Source organism: Arachis ipaensis, chromosome B2 (assembly GCF_059453495.1).
Source record: "Arachis ipaensis isolate K30076 ecotype BB chromosome B2, ASM5945349v1, whole genome shotgun sequence".
Lineage (NCBI taxonomy): Eukaryota > Viridiplantae > Streptophyta > Magnoliopsida > Fabales > Fabaceae > Arachis > Arachis ipaensis.
Window position 1 is genome coordinate 106,662,501 of NC_142437.1, and position 14,235 is coordinate 106,676,735.

Consider the following 14,235-nt stretch of genomic DNA (forward strand, 5'->3'; position numbering starts at 1 on the left):
TTTGGTTGTAGAGGGCTTTGGCAATTGTAGTTTTACCTATTCCCGCCATTCCCCATATTGCTATTATGAGGACACCATCTGCTTTCTGATTGTTTAAGAGTTGAATCAAATCTTGCACACGAGAGTCTACTCCCACCGGATGCTTTGCAATGAATAATTTCGTTGAATCCATCAAGGATGTAACATGTCCAACTATATGGCTCATAACTTCTCTCTTATTCCTGAAAAAAATATAAATATAAAGCATAATCATTAACCAATAATACAAATGATTGGGGATATTAGTTAAGTTAGAAAGTTTGTTAGAAATATTGATAGCTGTCACTATGATGTTAGGTAGTTATGGCATTGTTAAGTTAGTTAGCAGCACCCTAATCCCTCTATAAATACTAAGTACCCAACTTGTATCAATCACTTTTCATCAATCGTCATCATCAACAATGGATGAAAAATGTTAGGTAACATTTTTTATCAATATTAGCCAATACTTTGGGCCAACACTTTATTTTTAATTTGAGAAGTGCTATGGGACCAGCAAATTTTGTGATTTGTAACCATCAATTAACTATCATTGGTGTTTTTAATGGGGTGAGATTTCATCTCATGTTGTGGGATTATTCATTTTTCTTTTGATAGTTAAGTGCTGCCAGATTTTAATAAAAGTATTGGCTCCCTAGATTTTCTCTTTTAATTTTTTATACAATTAGAATTTAGGGTTTAGAATTTAATCTAGAATTAGTCAAATGTTAACAAAAAAATAATAATAAATTTTGTTAGTCACGTGCTATTGCTGGTTTTACTCGTTCTCTCTATCTTTATTTTCTCTCCCAACTCTCTTAAAACCCTCTCAATCTCTGGTACCTTCACAAACATTGTTCAATATGCACATTTATCAGAGAAACAGGATAAGAATTGAATGAGAAAATCACGTTCCACTCTAGTCTCCAACAAGCCAAAGATACTCAAAAGGTCATGGCTCATCAAGAATAAAGATCAAAGCATTAAAAAACATGGGAGAATTTAATTACCAGATATCTGGAAGAAACCTGGGTAAAATGGAAGCAGCTTGTCGAAGGGCGGTCTCATAACTCAGCATCCTGTTTTCATCCCTTGAGATACCTTGCAGAGTTAGCGACAAAATCTGCCCAAAATAACCGCTCCGATTGCATACTTGGGAGGGATCTAAGCAATAGAACACGGGCACAACCTTCTGATCTTTCCTCCGATGACACTCCATTATGTCCACGAGTTCTTGCAAGAATAAGGTTGATTCAGCATAAGCTATTGTGAAAACTATGATAGAAACTCTGCATCGTTCGATTGCGTCAGATATATTAGTCTTGGGCTCGGTGCGGTCTGCTAAAACATGCAGTCCAACACTTTTGAGTGCATCATAGAGACCTGAAATAAAAGGATGAAGGAACTGCAAACCGGAACTAATGTACGCATCATATATGAATTGGGGTTCCTGGTTTTGGGAAGACATAGCAGCGACTGGTTAAAAGTGATGCTCTGACTCAAATCATATACAAGCTGAGGCTTAGGAGGCTTATGGAGGAGGCTGGAAGATCATTTGTCAGTTCGTAGGAAGTTAGAGAAGAAGTAAACAGACTTGATACCTTCTTTGTAAAGCAAATCAAGTCAACGATAGTGTTCACTACTCTCTATGACACTGGAGTGCCTCTTTTTCGGTGAAAAAAAAAATTTAAATAGCGTAGTGTTTAATTTAAGGGTAGTGCTAGCAAGTTATTGGCCTAAACATACTTTCTAAATCTCCATTGTACATATTATAGGCTTAGGTCATTGGCTCTAAGGATTTTAATTATACTTTCTTTTTAAGGATTTTAATTATTTATTATTCTCTTTTATATTTATTTTGATCCCATTCATAAAATTAAAGATAAGATATCATAATTTATTCTCTTAAATATTAGAAAAATGAAAAAAATTTATTTTCTCCATAACACGGTTGGGACTTAGAAATGCGATGATTATGGACGCCTTATATATGTATACATTATTTATTATTATTATTTCAAAAAATATTAAAGTCATTAGAATTTATTATTTTTAGTTATTATTTAATTATTAATTTAAATTTTTTAATCTAATAATTCAATAATATATTCTATTTAATAAATAAATTTATTATTTTTGACTATCAGCTAACTAATAATATAAATTCTGATATTAATAGGAGGTTTTGTCAGTAATTTGCGAATACTTTTATTTTTATTTAATATTTTTTTTTTTGTTTTCTATAATATTTTTTAATTCTGTAGAATGAAGAGTGAAGACTAATTTATTACGGATCTAAGTTCTATTTAAAGATTTATTATAAACTAATGAATTATTATATATATATAAAATAAAATTTAAATTTCTGATACTTCTTTAAAAAAACAAATGAACTGACCAATTAATCGATTTAAATTAATTTTTTATTTAATATTTATAATACAAAAATTGATATAAAGTTATATTTTATGATAAGTAGATCATAAATAATATATATTAAATAAAAATTTTTAGTAAAAATATTTTAATTTTAAATTTTAAATTATAAATTATAAATTTTTAAATAAAAAGTTTGATAATTAAAAAATTAATTAACATTAATTAATTAAAAATTCAATTTCTATATTTATGTGATAAAGCACTGAATCAGTTCACCCAACTTTTTATGTGTCTCGGTCGTGCAAGAAAGTCATTTGTGGTAACTGATACGATTTAAATTAAATTCCTCAATTTACATATATATAGTCTAATCACTAATAAATGGAAAGGGAATTTTTTTCCGGATGAAGTAGTCGTGATTCGTTAATGGATGTTTTCTATTTTTTTTAATTATTTAGTTAAATATGATCTCTTATTATATATTTTTTTAAATAAATTTACAAAAAATATTAAATAATAAAAAATATATTTTATTATACAATAAAAAAAATTGAGAGAATTTAATCTCTTAAAAAAATAATCCACTACTTTTAGTTTATAATGACATTTATTATTTTTAATGGTTTTTATTTTAGTATGGACTGCTGCATAATTTTTCGATAAGAGTTTATTTTTTATTATATTTAAAATAATTAATTATTTTAATTTTAAAGTCTTTTAATAAAATATTTATCTTTTATTTAATTTTATTTCATAATCTTTTTATTTTTAATTATAATACAATTAAAAAAAATTAAAAAGAAGTAGCACATATAACAATTCATTTCATATTTATTCTTCATGTTATTTTTATCGACTCGCTTCATTATAGTTTATTTTTCATAAAAAACACTACAACGAATAAGGATTTTTGCAACGGTCAAAAATCGTTGCCGTAAATAAAAAAAATCGTTAAAACTTTAAGTAATATTTTGGCGACAGTTTTTAACCTGTGGTATATGCGACTGTTAACAATGTTAATAGGCAACGATTTTTTACCTAAGGCAACGACAATAAAAAAAATCGTTTCCCTTGTTACCCTAATAGACCATAATTTTTAAAATAATTTTTAAACAACAGTTTACAACTGTAACAAGATACACAACGGTTTTATGCCGTTGTAACTTTATTACTAATTTGGACAACTGTTTAAAAACCGTTACCTTTTATGCTTTTTTTTTAAGAACGGTTTTAATATTATTCGTATTTTGTAGTTGTTTTTGACAATAATTTTAATATCATTATCTTTTGTGACTTTTGACAATAATTTTTTGTAGTTATGTATTTGTTTATTTTCAATGGTTTTCTCATATTGCATTGAAATTAGTATTCCAACTTTTTTTTTAATTTAATGTCAATAAATAACCTTAACTATTTGAATCAAATTACTAAAGAAAACTAATAAAACATTTACCATCAAATTCGATTCATAAAGTATTCTATAAAATTCACATACATTACATCATTATTGTAAAATACCATAATACCAATTTAAGTCATAACAACCTTTAACTATATCATTTTTACAAAATATTCAATAACAAAAAAGTTGAAATAATTAAGTAGCATATATGTTTATTATTATGTCCATAACTTCATGACTTTTACTTTCTGGCATTTGATCTTCAAATTTTATAACATTAATTAAGTTCTTTTTCCTCTTTAAAATAATTTTTCTGTGAACAAAACAAAAAATAATAAATCAAATATAAAACTACATTTTTCTAATACTAATAATACTTGCTAAGAAAGAGATCAGAGAAGGAGAAGGAGTTTAGTTGCATTAATCAGTAAACTTGCTAAGAAAGAGATCAGAGAAGGAGAAGGAGTTTAGTTGCATTAATCAGTAAACTAAATTATGACTTATGAGAATGAGATTAGATGCATGTTTCAAGACATACAATACAAATTGCAAATTCCAGAAAATTAATAAATAATTAGTCAATAAATTAATTATTATTCAAAAAATTATAATTTAAGAAAGTAGAAATATTAAAAATACAAATTTTGACACTAATTTTAAAAATTTTAATCTAAAATTAAGTCAACAGACCGAATCAATTAAACAGAACCCAAACTAAACCCAAGGCCCGCTTATATAAACATGACTTAGCCCTTTTCTTCCTCCTTATTTCACTAGAAGTACACTAAATAAAGAAGTGAGTTAACGTGCGTAACCCACTTTCAATTTTCAATCGATTATAACTTTTAATTAGGAGCTCCGATTGACGAGTCGTCAGCGGCTACGTGTTCGTCTCGTAATTCTCTTCAATTCTATCTGAACAAAGTGGTAAGAAATTTGTATTTCTCGTCTAGTTCTTTCTCTTCTTAATTTCGTGGGTTTTGAGTTTAGGTATTGAGTAATTGAATAATTTTGATGGTTTAGGTGAACTCTAGCAGCGGATAATCACTGTGTTTTGTCCTATTGATCTATGGGTACGGTAAGAAACTGTTAAACCCTTGTGAATCATTGAATCAGTGAACCCTATGATAATTATAGTGATTTTGTGTAAATTAGATTGTATTCTTGTTGATTTGGAGTTTAATTGGACGGTTTGGAACGAAATTCGGGTGATTAAATTTGAGGAATTGACGTTTGGAAGTGATGAGTTTGGAAAACTCCAAATTAATTTTTGTGATGAACAAACATTGTTAAAATATCTAATTACAAAATTATTAATACAATATATGCTAATTAATAATTTTGTAATGCAGGAACTGAATTGGGCCGAAAATAAAATAAAATGCTGCAGCCCAAGTGTGAATTTGCTTTCCAAATCAGCATTGATTCAAAAACATTCAATGATATATGGCTGAATTGTTGTAATGATTTATTGGGCTAGATTAACATTGGTACAAGCCCAAAAGTAAGCTTCCCATGTTTGATCTGAATCCAATATACATCAGGAAAGCAAATGCTTTTATTTGGGCCAAGAATAATCCTTATTGCAACCAAGCCCAAATTATTAATGCTTCCATGCATTAACCGAATCCATGAAGCTTCCAACGGATTTCATTGCTTACTAAAAATGGATTTCAAATTTAATATGCTAAGCTTTGGAACTATGAGAGAGAACTTGACTTTGATTTGATGGGAATCATTATGATTAGTGTTGCACGCCACCCAGGGAAGTAAAAGCAAGCTATCTTCATTTAATTTGTTTTGAATTGCTTTTCTTTACTTTCTCTGTTCTCTCTCATCTCTTTCTTCTTCTCTCTTCGGTTATTACACAGGAAATATTGGTAGCCATGGAAGCAAATGCAAACTACCGAAAGGAAGGGAGGATAAGCTACAAGTCCATCAAAATGATGGCAACAACAAAAAAAAAAAGGTATGTAGTGGCTGAGATAATTACCAAATATGGTTAGATTTGGTGAGTTAATCTCGGATCCTCCATACCCAAAAAGAAAGAAGAAGATTTGGCCAGCAGAAAGATCTTGGAGGCGTGACTTGTCTTCGTTTCTGATCAACCACCACAGGGAGTAGCTAGAGTGGCGAAGTGATGGTTGAAGGCAGAGATTGAAGCAGATGAAGTCATCATCATCATAAAGCATCAAGGGCCAGAAGTCCATCTTGGAGAGGAAGCCAAGGATGGAGCGCTTGGATTGATGAAGAGTGATGACCAAGGAAGAACTAGAGGTATTTGCATGTTGGTTTTTACATGTGTTACCTCTTCTCTCTGTATGGCCGAACCGGTTTTTGTTGAAGGAAAGGAAGCTGAGCTCGGGTTTGTGTTTCAACTGTGAAGGCTTCACTTCTCTATAAAAGAGGTGAACAGTCATGGTTTGATTCAAGGAGTAAGATTTGAGAGTGCAAGGCACAGAGTTCTCAGAGCTACCTAAGCTAGCAGTTCTCTTCTCCTTCAATGTCTTCTGTTTTGTATTTTTCTGTTTAATTTTGTCATGTCTTGAGTCTCATGGAAAAAGGCAAACAGTGAGGTTTGTAAGAAAAAGCCATAGAGCGGAAAAAGGCAGAGAGTGCAAAATTAAAAGAAAAAGCCATAGATGTCTTAGAGTTCCTTTGTACATCTGTGTTGTGTTTCATGATTCTGTGGGAATTCCCTTGTAAGTTGGGTTAGCACTTTACAAGTTGTAATCTGGAGGATTATAGTGAAATTCCATCATTGTTGTGATGGAGACTGGATGTAGGCTGCACTGCACTTAGCAGCTGAACCAGGATATATCTGGGTGTTATTTTCTCTCTCTCTCTCCTACTTCACTTCTGTTGTTTTTAAGATGCAACTTCAGAAATGTCTCATGCCAAGTGACGAGACAAAATGAAAATGTCTCGTGACTAGGGACGAGATAAAACAGAAAAGTCTCATCTAAAGTCCAGCAAGTTCTAGCAAGCGAAAAAGGGGCTAAGATTCAACCCCCCCTTCTCTTAGCCACTGAAACCATCAATTGGTATCAGAGCTTGGTCTCAAAGAGATCAAGCTTTGCAGCTTGGAGTAAAGATCCTAATGGCGGAAAACAGTGGCACAAATGTGGTGTCTTATAATCTGACAGAAGGACAATCAAGCAACAGACCTCCTCTTTTCAATGGGAAAAATTATACCTATTGGAAGGAGAGGATGAAGATATTTGTACAAGCTGTAGATTACAGACTTTGGAAGATCATCTTGGAAGGTCCTAAATTTCCGACTACCACAAATGCTCAAGGAGTAACCTCCCTTAAACCGGAAGCAAGCTGGACCGAGGAAGATAGGAAGAAGGTGGAGTTAAATGCCAAGGCAACCAATCTGCTCAATTGTGCTATCAGCTTTGAGGAGTACCGACGAGTATCACGATGCACAACGGCAAAGGAAATCTGGGACAAGTTGCAAATCACTCATGAAGGAACTACCATTGTAAAAAAGACTCGGACAGACATGTTAAACAGGGAATATGAAATGTTTACAATGAAGGAAGGAGAGTCCATCGATGAACTGTTCGAACGGTTCAATGCCATCACTATTGGCTTAGATGCTCTTGGAATCAAACATTCAGAATCTGTGCTAGTGAGAAGAGTGTTGAGATGTCTCACAAAAGAGTGGGAGACTAAAGCTTTAATTATTTCTGAGAGTAGTAGCCTAGACTCCATAACACTTGATGATTTGAGAGGAAATCTTCTTGCTTTTGAAAATACCTATTTGAAAAAAGATACAAAAAAGAAAGGAATTGCATTTTCTTCTGTAACTAACCCCCTGGATGATGAATCCAGTGATAACTCTTCTGAAAATGAGTTTGTTTTATTTGCAAAAAAATTCAGGAAAATGGCTAAGCTCAGAGGCAAAGGCAGCAGCACAAGGAAAGTGAAGAAAGACCTCAGCAAGGTAGCCTGCTACAACTGCAAGGAAATGGGGCATTTCAAATCTGATTGTCCCAAGCTAAAGAAGGAGGAAAAGCCAAAAAGAGGAAAGAAGAAAGGACTGATGGCCACATGGGAAGACTTGGAGAATGACTCAGATAATGATGATGAAGAAACCGAGACCAAGTCACAAACATGTCTCATGGCAGACCACATAGATCAGGTAATCTTTCATAACCCTAACACTGAAGATCTCCATCTTATGATAGACCACCTTTCTGAAAAAATAAGATGTTTTCTGCTGGAAAATCAAGAACTTGAACAGCAAATTACCATTCTTAAGGCCGAAAACAGTTTTCTAAAAGAAAAAGTGAGAGAGGCCGAAACTGCTTGTGATCTTGTTGAAGAAAATAAGCAGTTAAGAGCCCAAGTTAGGAGCTGTGAAAGTAACCATTGTGTTCTTGCATATGTGGACTGTTTTAAACAAAATGAAGAGTTGCTTAAAAAGGTTAAAAGACTTGAGGAAGACTTGACCAAATTTACACAAAGTTCTGAAAGTTTAAATCACATCTTGGCTAGTCAAAAACCTCTTTATGATAAGGCTGGGTTGGGGTTTCATAAATCTGAAAATTCACATTTTGAAAATATTGCTTCATCTTCTAATGACACAAGATTTCAAGATCCCACCTACTTTAACAAAAAGGCAACTCCAAGGATTTGTAGACTATGCAATCGGAATGGACACTTTCCCATTCAATGCTTTTTCGGTGAAAGAATGGTTGGTGACAAGGTTTATAAAATTGTTTTTGATTACAATGGATTAGGACATAGAAGATGGTTTAACGTAAAAGGATCCAAAAAGATTTGGATACCTAAGGTTACTTAAGCATTGTTTTGTAGGTGTGCCTAGCATCCAAAAGGAAGGAAAATGTGTGGTATATGGACAGCGGATGCTCTAGGCATATGACCGGAAAGGCAACCTTCTTCATAAAGCTTGATGACTATGATGGAGGACTTGTCACTTTCGGTGATGATGCAAAAGGAAAAATTGTGGCTGTTGGGAAAGTTGGTAAAAACTTTTCTTCTTGTATAAATGATGTTCTTCTTGTACATGGCTTGAAACATAACTTGCTTAGTGTTAGTCAACTTTGTGATTTGGGTTTTGAAGTTATCTTTAAGAAATCTGTTTGTTTAGTTGTGTGTGAGAAAACTGGGAATGTTCTTCTTGAAGCTAAAAGATGCAACAATGTGTATGGATTAACTCTTGAGGATTTAAAGGAACAAAATGTAACATGCTTCACATCTTTTGAATCTGAAAAATGGCTTTGGCATAGAAAGTTGGGACATGCTAGCATGTATCAAATTTCTAAGCTAGTCAAAAGAAATTTGGTTAGAGGAATCCCAAACATCAAGTTTGATAAGGATCTTACTTGTGACGCTTGTCAATTAGGCAAACAAGTAAAATCCTCCTTTAAATCAAAAGATGGAATCTCAACCAAAAGGCCATTGGAAATGTTACATATTGATCTTTTTGGTCCTACTAGAACTCAAAGTTTAGGAGGTAAACATTATGGTCTTGTGGTGGTAGATGATTACTCTAGATTTGGTTAGGTACTTTTCCTTGCTCATAAGAATGATGCTTTTCATGCTTTTTCCACCCTTTGTAAGAAAATTCAAAATGAAAAGGATTTGAAAATTGCTCATTTAAGAAGTGATCATGGAAGAGAATTTGAAAATCAAGATTTTGAAAAATTCTGTGATGACTTAGGGATTTCTCATAATTTTTCATATCCTAGAACCCCCCAACAAAATGGGGTGGTTGAAAGAAGGAATAGAAGCCTTCAAGAAATGACTAGGGCTATGTTATGTGAGAGTGAAATTCCTAAATTCTTATGGGCTGAAGCTGTGAACACAGCATGTTATATTTTGAATAGAACAATCATTAGAAAAGGGTTAAAAAAAACACCTTATGAGCTATGGAAAGGAACCCCTCCAAATCTTAAGTATTTTCATGTTTTTGGATGCAAATGTTTTGTACTTAACAATAAGGAAAACCTTGGAAAATTTGATCCAAAATCATATGAAGGAATGTTTGTTGGATATTCCACCACAAGCAAGGCCTATAGAGTTTATCTCAAGGAGCATAGGACAATAGAGGAATCCATACATGTTACTTTTTGTGATTCTAACTTAATTCCCAGTATTGTGAAGGATATTGATTCAGATTGTGAAGATGGAACAAGCAAAGAAATTCCCAAATCTGTCCAAAATGAAGAATCTGTCAGCCCGGTTTTATCTCGTCAGATTGTAGGAGAAACTTCCAATTTATCTCCTGAGCAGACACGAGAAACTGAAACAGTGAGACCATCAGAAGTTCATCAAAGTTCAACACCTGGCCGAAAACCCAGAGAATGGAAGTCTATGAGGGGTTATCCTCATGACTTCATCATTGGTGATCCCTCTCATGGTGTAACAACAAGATCCTCCACCAAAAGGAAAACCGAACCTAGCAACTTTGCTCTCTTGTCACAAATGGAGCCCAACAATGTCAAACAAGCTCTTGAAGATCCATCATGGGTCAAGGCTATGCAAGAGGAGCTGGCTCAATTCGACAAGAATGAGGTTTGGACATTAGTACCTTATTCGGATGGTATGAAGGTAACGGGTACTAAGTGGGTCTTTAAAAATAAACTTGGTGAGGATGGACAAGTTGTTCGTAACAAGGCTAGATTAGTGGCCCAAGGTTACGATCAAGAAGAGGGAATTGATTTTGATGAGTCTTTCGCTCCGGTAGCTAGAATGGAAGCAATTAGATTGCTTCTTGCCTATGCTGCCCATAAGGGTTTTAAAATATTTCAAATGGATGTTAAATGTGCTTTTCTTAATGGCTTTATTGATAGAGAAGTGTATGTGGCTCAACCCCCCGGTTTTGAACATAAAGACTTTCCTAATCATGTTTTTAAACTTTCAAAGGCTCTTTATGGCCTTAGACAAGCCCCTAGAGCTTGGTATGAAAGGCTTAGTGCCTTCTTATTAGAAAATCATTTTCAAAGGGGAACCACCGACATTACTTTGTTCATTAAAGTTTCTAATGATGATATCCTTCTTGTTCAAGTTTATGTGGATGATATTGTGTTTGGATCGGCCAATGAAACCTTGTGTGAAGAGTTTGGAAAACTCATGACTAGTGAGTTTGAGATGAGTTTAATGGGAGAGCTAACTTTCTTTCTTGGCCTCCAAATTAAACAAACTCCTAGCGGTACATTTATTCACCAAGGCAAGTATGCAAAAGAATTGATAAAGAAATTTGGCTTAGAAAATTCCAAATCAATGGGAACACCAATGCATCCTAATACTAAACTTGATAAAGATGATGATGGCCTAGATGTGGATGAGACACGGTATAGAGGAATGATTGGTTCACTAATGTATCTTACATCCTCTAGACCGGATATTGTTCAAAGTGTGGGTGTATGCTCAAGATTTCAATCTCACCCAAAAGAATCCCATTTAACGGCTGTTAAACGCATCATTAGGTACATTAAGGGAACATGTGATTATGGTTTATGGTATCCAAAATCTGATGACTTTTGTGCAGTAGGGTTTTGTGATGCAGATTATGCGGGAGATCGAGTGGATAGAAGGAGTACTTCGGGCATGTGTTGCTTCCTTGGAAGCTCGCTCAACATGTGGTCAAGCAAGAAACAAGCCACAGTGGCTCTATCCACAGCTGAAGCTGAATATATATCCGCATCTGCTTGTTGTTCGCAATTAATTTGGTTAAAAACTCAATTGGAGGATTACAAATTAAAGATCAATAGCATACCCTTATTTTGTGATAACATGAGTGCAATAAATATTTCAAAAAATCCTGTTTTGCACTCAAGAACAAAGCACATTGAAATTAAATATCATTTCATTAGAGAACATGTGCAAAAGGGTACTATTGATATTCAATTTGTAAAATCTGAAGAACAACTTGCTGATATTTTTACAAAACCCCTCTGTGAAGATAGATTCTGTTTGTTAAGAAAAAGTTTGGGAATGATTGATTTAAATAATGTTGAGAATTTGTGAATTTTTGATACTGTCCAGTTTTATCTCGTAGGAATGGACGAGATAAAAACAAGGCGTGATGGAGGAGCTTTGATTCAGGGGGAGGCTGCGCAGACTTAGCTTCTAATGGGCCCACATAATCAAGTTTGACCCCTCATTGAATTTTTTAATGATTCCTCACTTTATGATGATCAAATCTTTTGAGTGTCATTTCATATCTCATTGGAAGTAGTTAACATCAAATCAAATCCTTCTCTCTCCAAATAATCCCTTGATTCAAGGAATCTTCTTTTCAAATTCTTGGGAAACCGCCTTGGTTAATAACCGCACATAATGACCATTAACCACTCCCATCATCTCTCTCTCCAATCAACATTTAATGCTCCCTTAACCTCCCTTCAATTCTCAACTTCGGCCAACCCTTCTTCTTCCACCCCCATTATCTCTCTCCATAATGAAAAATAAAACCGCCTCAAGAAAAAGTGGAAGAATCAATCTCTCTCAAAAACCGTTCACTCCACAAACACATACTCATATTCACATTCACTCTACATCTTCATCCTCTCCCTCTCAATCCGTCAAGCAAACTCCCACCATGAGAAAGAAGATTGCTCACAAGAGTTCTGGCCGTGGCAAAAACAAGGAGCCCAGTGTTGATGAAGAGTCGTCTCAGACCTCACCCGTTCCTTCTCCACCGCCGCGATCACCAAAGAAGGCCACACCACACACATCAGGAAAAAGCTCTCAGAAGCCCAAAGGTTTCGTGTTGCATGAAACCAGGGAACCAGCGAACCTTGAGTCACTGGAGTTCAAGAACAGGTTTCACAAGCCTCATTCTCATTTTGATCCATCCAGATTTTTGACATGTGCATTTTATGAATTTCATCAAGAAATTCTGGAAAAGAGGCATATCTGTCTTTCCTACCTTGTGAACCTTGATTATCTGTCAACAAAGGGAATTATCTTGCAACCTATGTTTGATAACCTCAAGTGGTCCCCTCTGCTACACATTCACAAAATGGTATACCCAAAACTGGTTCGGCAATTTTATGCGAACCTCAGAATGATTGATGGTGCTCTCCATTCTTATGTGAAACGTGTGCATATGGTTCTGAACTCTGAAACCCTGGGTGCTGCCCTCGGGTACACGGACGAGGGACCAAAGGTATACATGAATGACAAATGGGATGATCATGTTGGGATAACTTACAAGCAGGTTCTCAGCCATATTTGTGCAAACATGTCTGGATTAGATGGCACGGTCCCTACTCATAAAGCTCTTGGACCAACAAATTCATTGCTGCATCGCATCATTACCCACATTTTAACTCCACAGAGTGGTTCTCACAATAGGGTAACTGTATCTGATTCTTTAATCATTTTTGCCCTTGTTACTTCTACTCCTATTTCATTTGCTTATCTTATGATCAGACATATGTGGGACTGTGTGAGAAGTACCAAAAAGGCAAATCTACCTTATGGAATGTTTCTCACGTGTATTTTTGAGTACTATAAGGTAGATTTAACAAATGAATCTGTGGAAAACAAAACTTCCATGATCAAAGGTGGTGGTGCGGTAAAAGGAACAAAGAGCAAGAAACCAATGCCAATGGACAGTGATATTGAAAGCCAGTTTGAATCCTCTAAAGCCACTGAGTCCACAAGGGAAATCCTCACCGAATTCTCCAATATGTCCACTCTCATGATTCAATTCCATAGAGCTGCTCGAAAGCTAGCATATGAAAATGAACGTGCCTGGGGCAGATGCAAAGAGCGAGTGGGTATGATGCTGGAAAATTTGGAAAAAGATCTGGGCGCTGGCAGTGATGAAGATGCCACAGATTCTGATTATAATTTGTCTGATGATTAATTTTTATTTTACTTGATATTGGCTCAAGTAGGCTCAATCCTTTTTTGTATGAGTGTAACTACAAACTCCCTGCTCTGTGATACTTTGAAACACTCATGTTATTTTGTTGACTTGTTATTATGTTTATCCTGTGGTATTCTTCATGTGTTATCTTGTGCAGGTGCCCCCCCATGATGACAAAAGGGGGAGGAAAATAAGGAAAATAAGTTTCCAAAATTTGAAATTGGAAACAAAGAAAAACAGGGGATAAGAAGAATAGGAACAGAGATGAAATTTTCAAAATTGAAAATTCGTGATCTCTCTTGTTCGAAAGATGCCTATTAGTTGCTGATAATATTTGCATTGTTCCAACTGCATTTGGTTTATCATGTTTAGTTAATTCTGATTTGGCATCTGGTTTATAATTATGCTTGATGACTGGCTGTTGATTAATTATTAATAGGCTTATTGATTTGAAAATGTATTTTTGGCAGTTCTTGTAAAATTGTTTAAAATATCAAAAACTGCCTTATTTTGCTCTACAAATATTTTTCTTCATGTTATTTTGCTCTGATATGTTGAACAGGAAAATGTTTGGATTTTT

At 34.2% G+C, this 14,235-nt stretch overlaps 1 non-coding gene across 1 annotated transcript in view; it reads right to left on the bottom strand.

Annotated features, from left to right (window-relative positions):
* Positions 1-1,685, bottom strand: part of LOC107625694 (disease resistance protein RPP2A) — an 8,704-nt gene extending 7,019 nt beyond the window's left edge. The window contains exons 1-2 of the transcript XR_015904834.1: positions 1,029-1,685; positions 1-221 (exon numbers count right to left, since the gene is read on the bottom strand). The exon at positions 1-221 is cut by the window's left edge and continues 843 nt beyond it. This is a non-coding gene — a transcript (disease resistance protein RPP2A). The remainder of the gene's footprint in view (positions 222-1,028) is intronic.
* Positions 1,686-14,235: the final 12,550 nt, after the last annotated feature.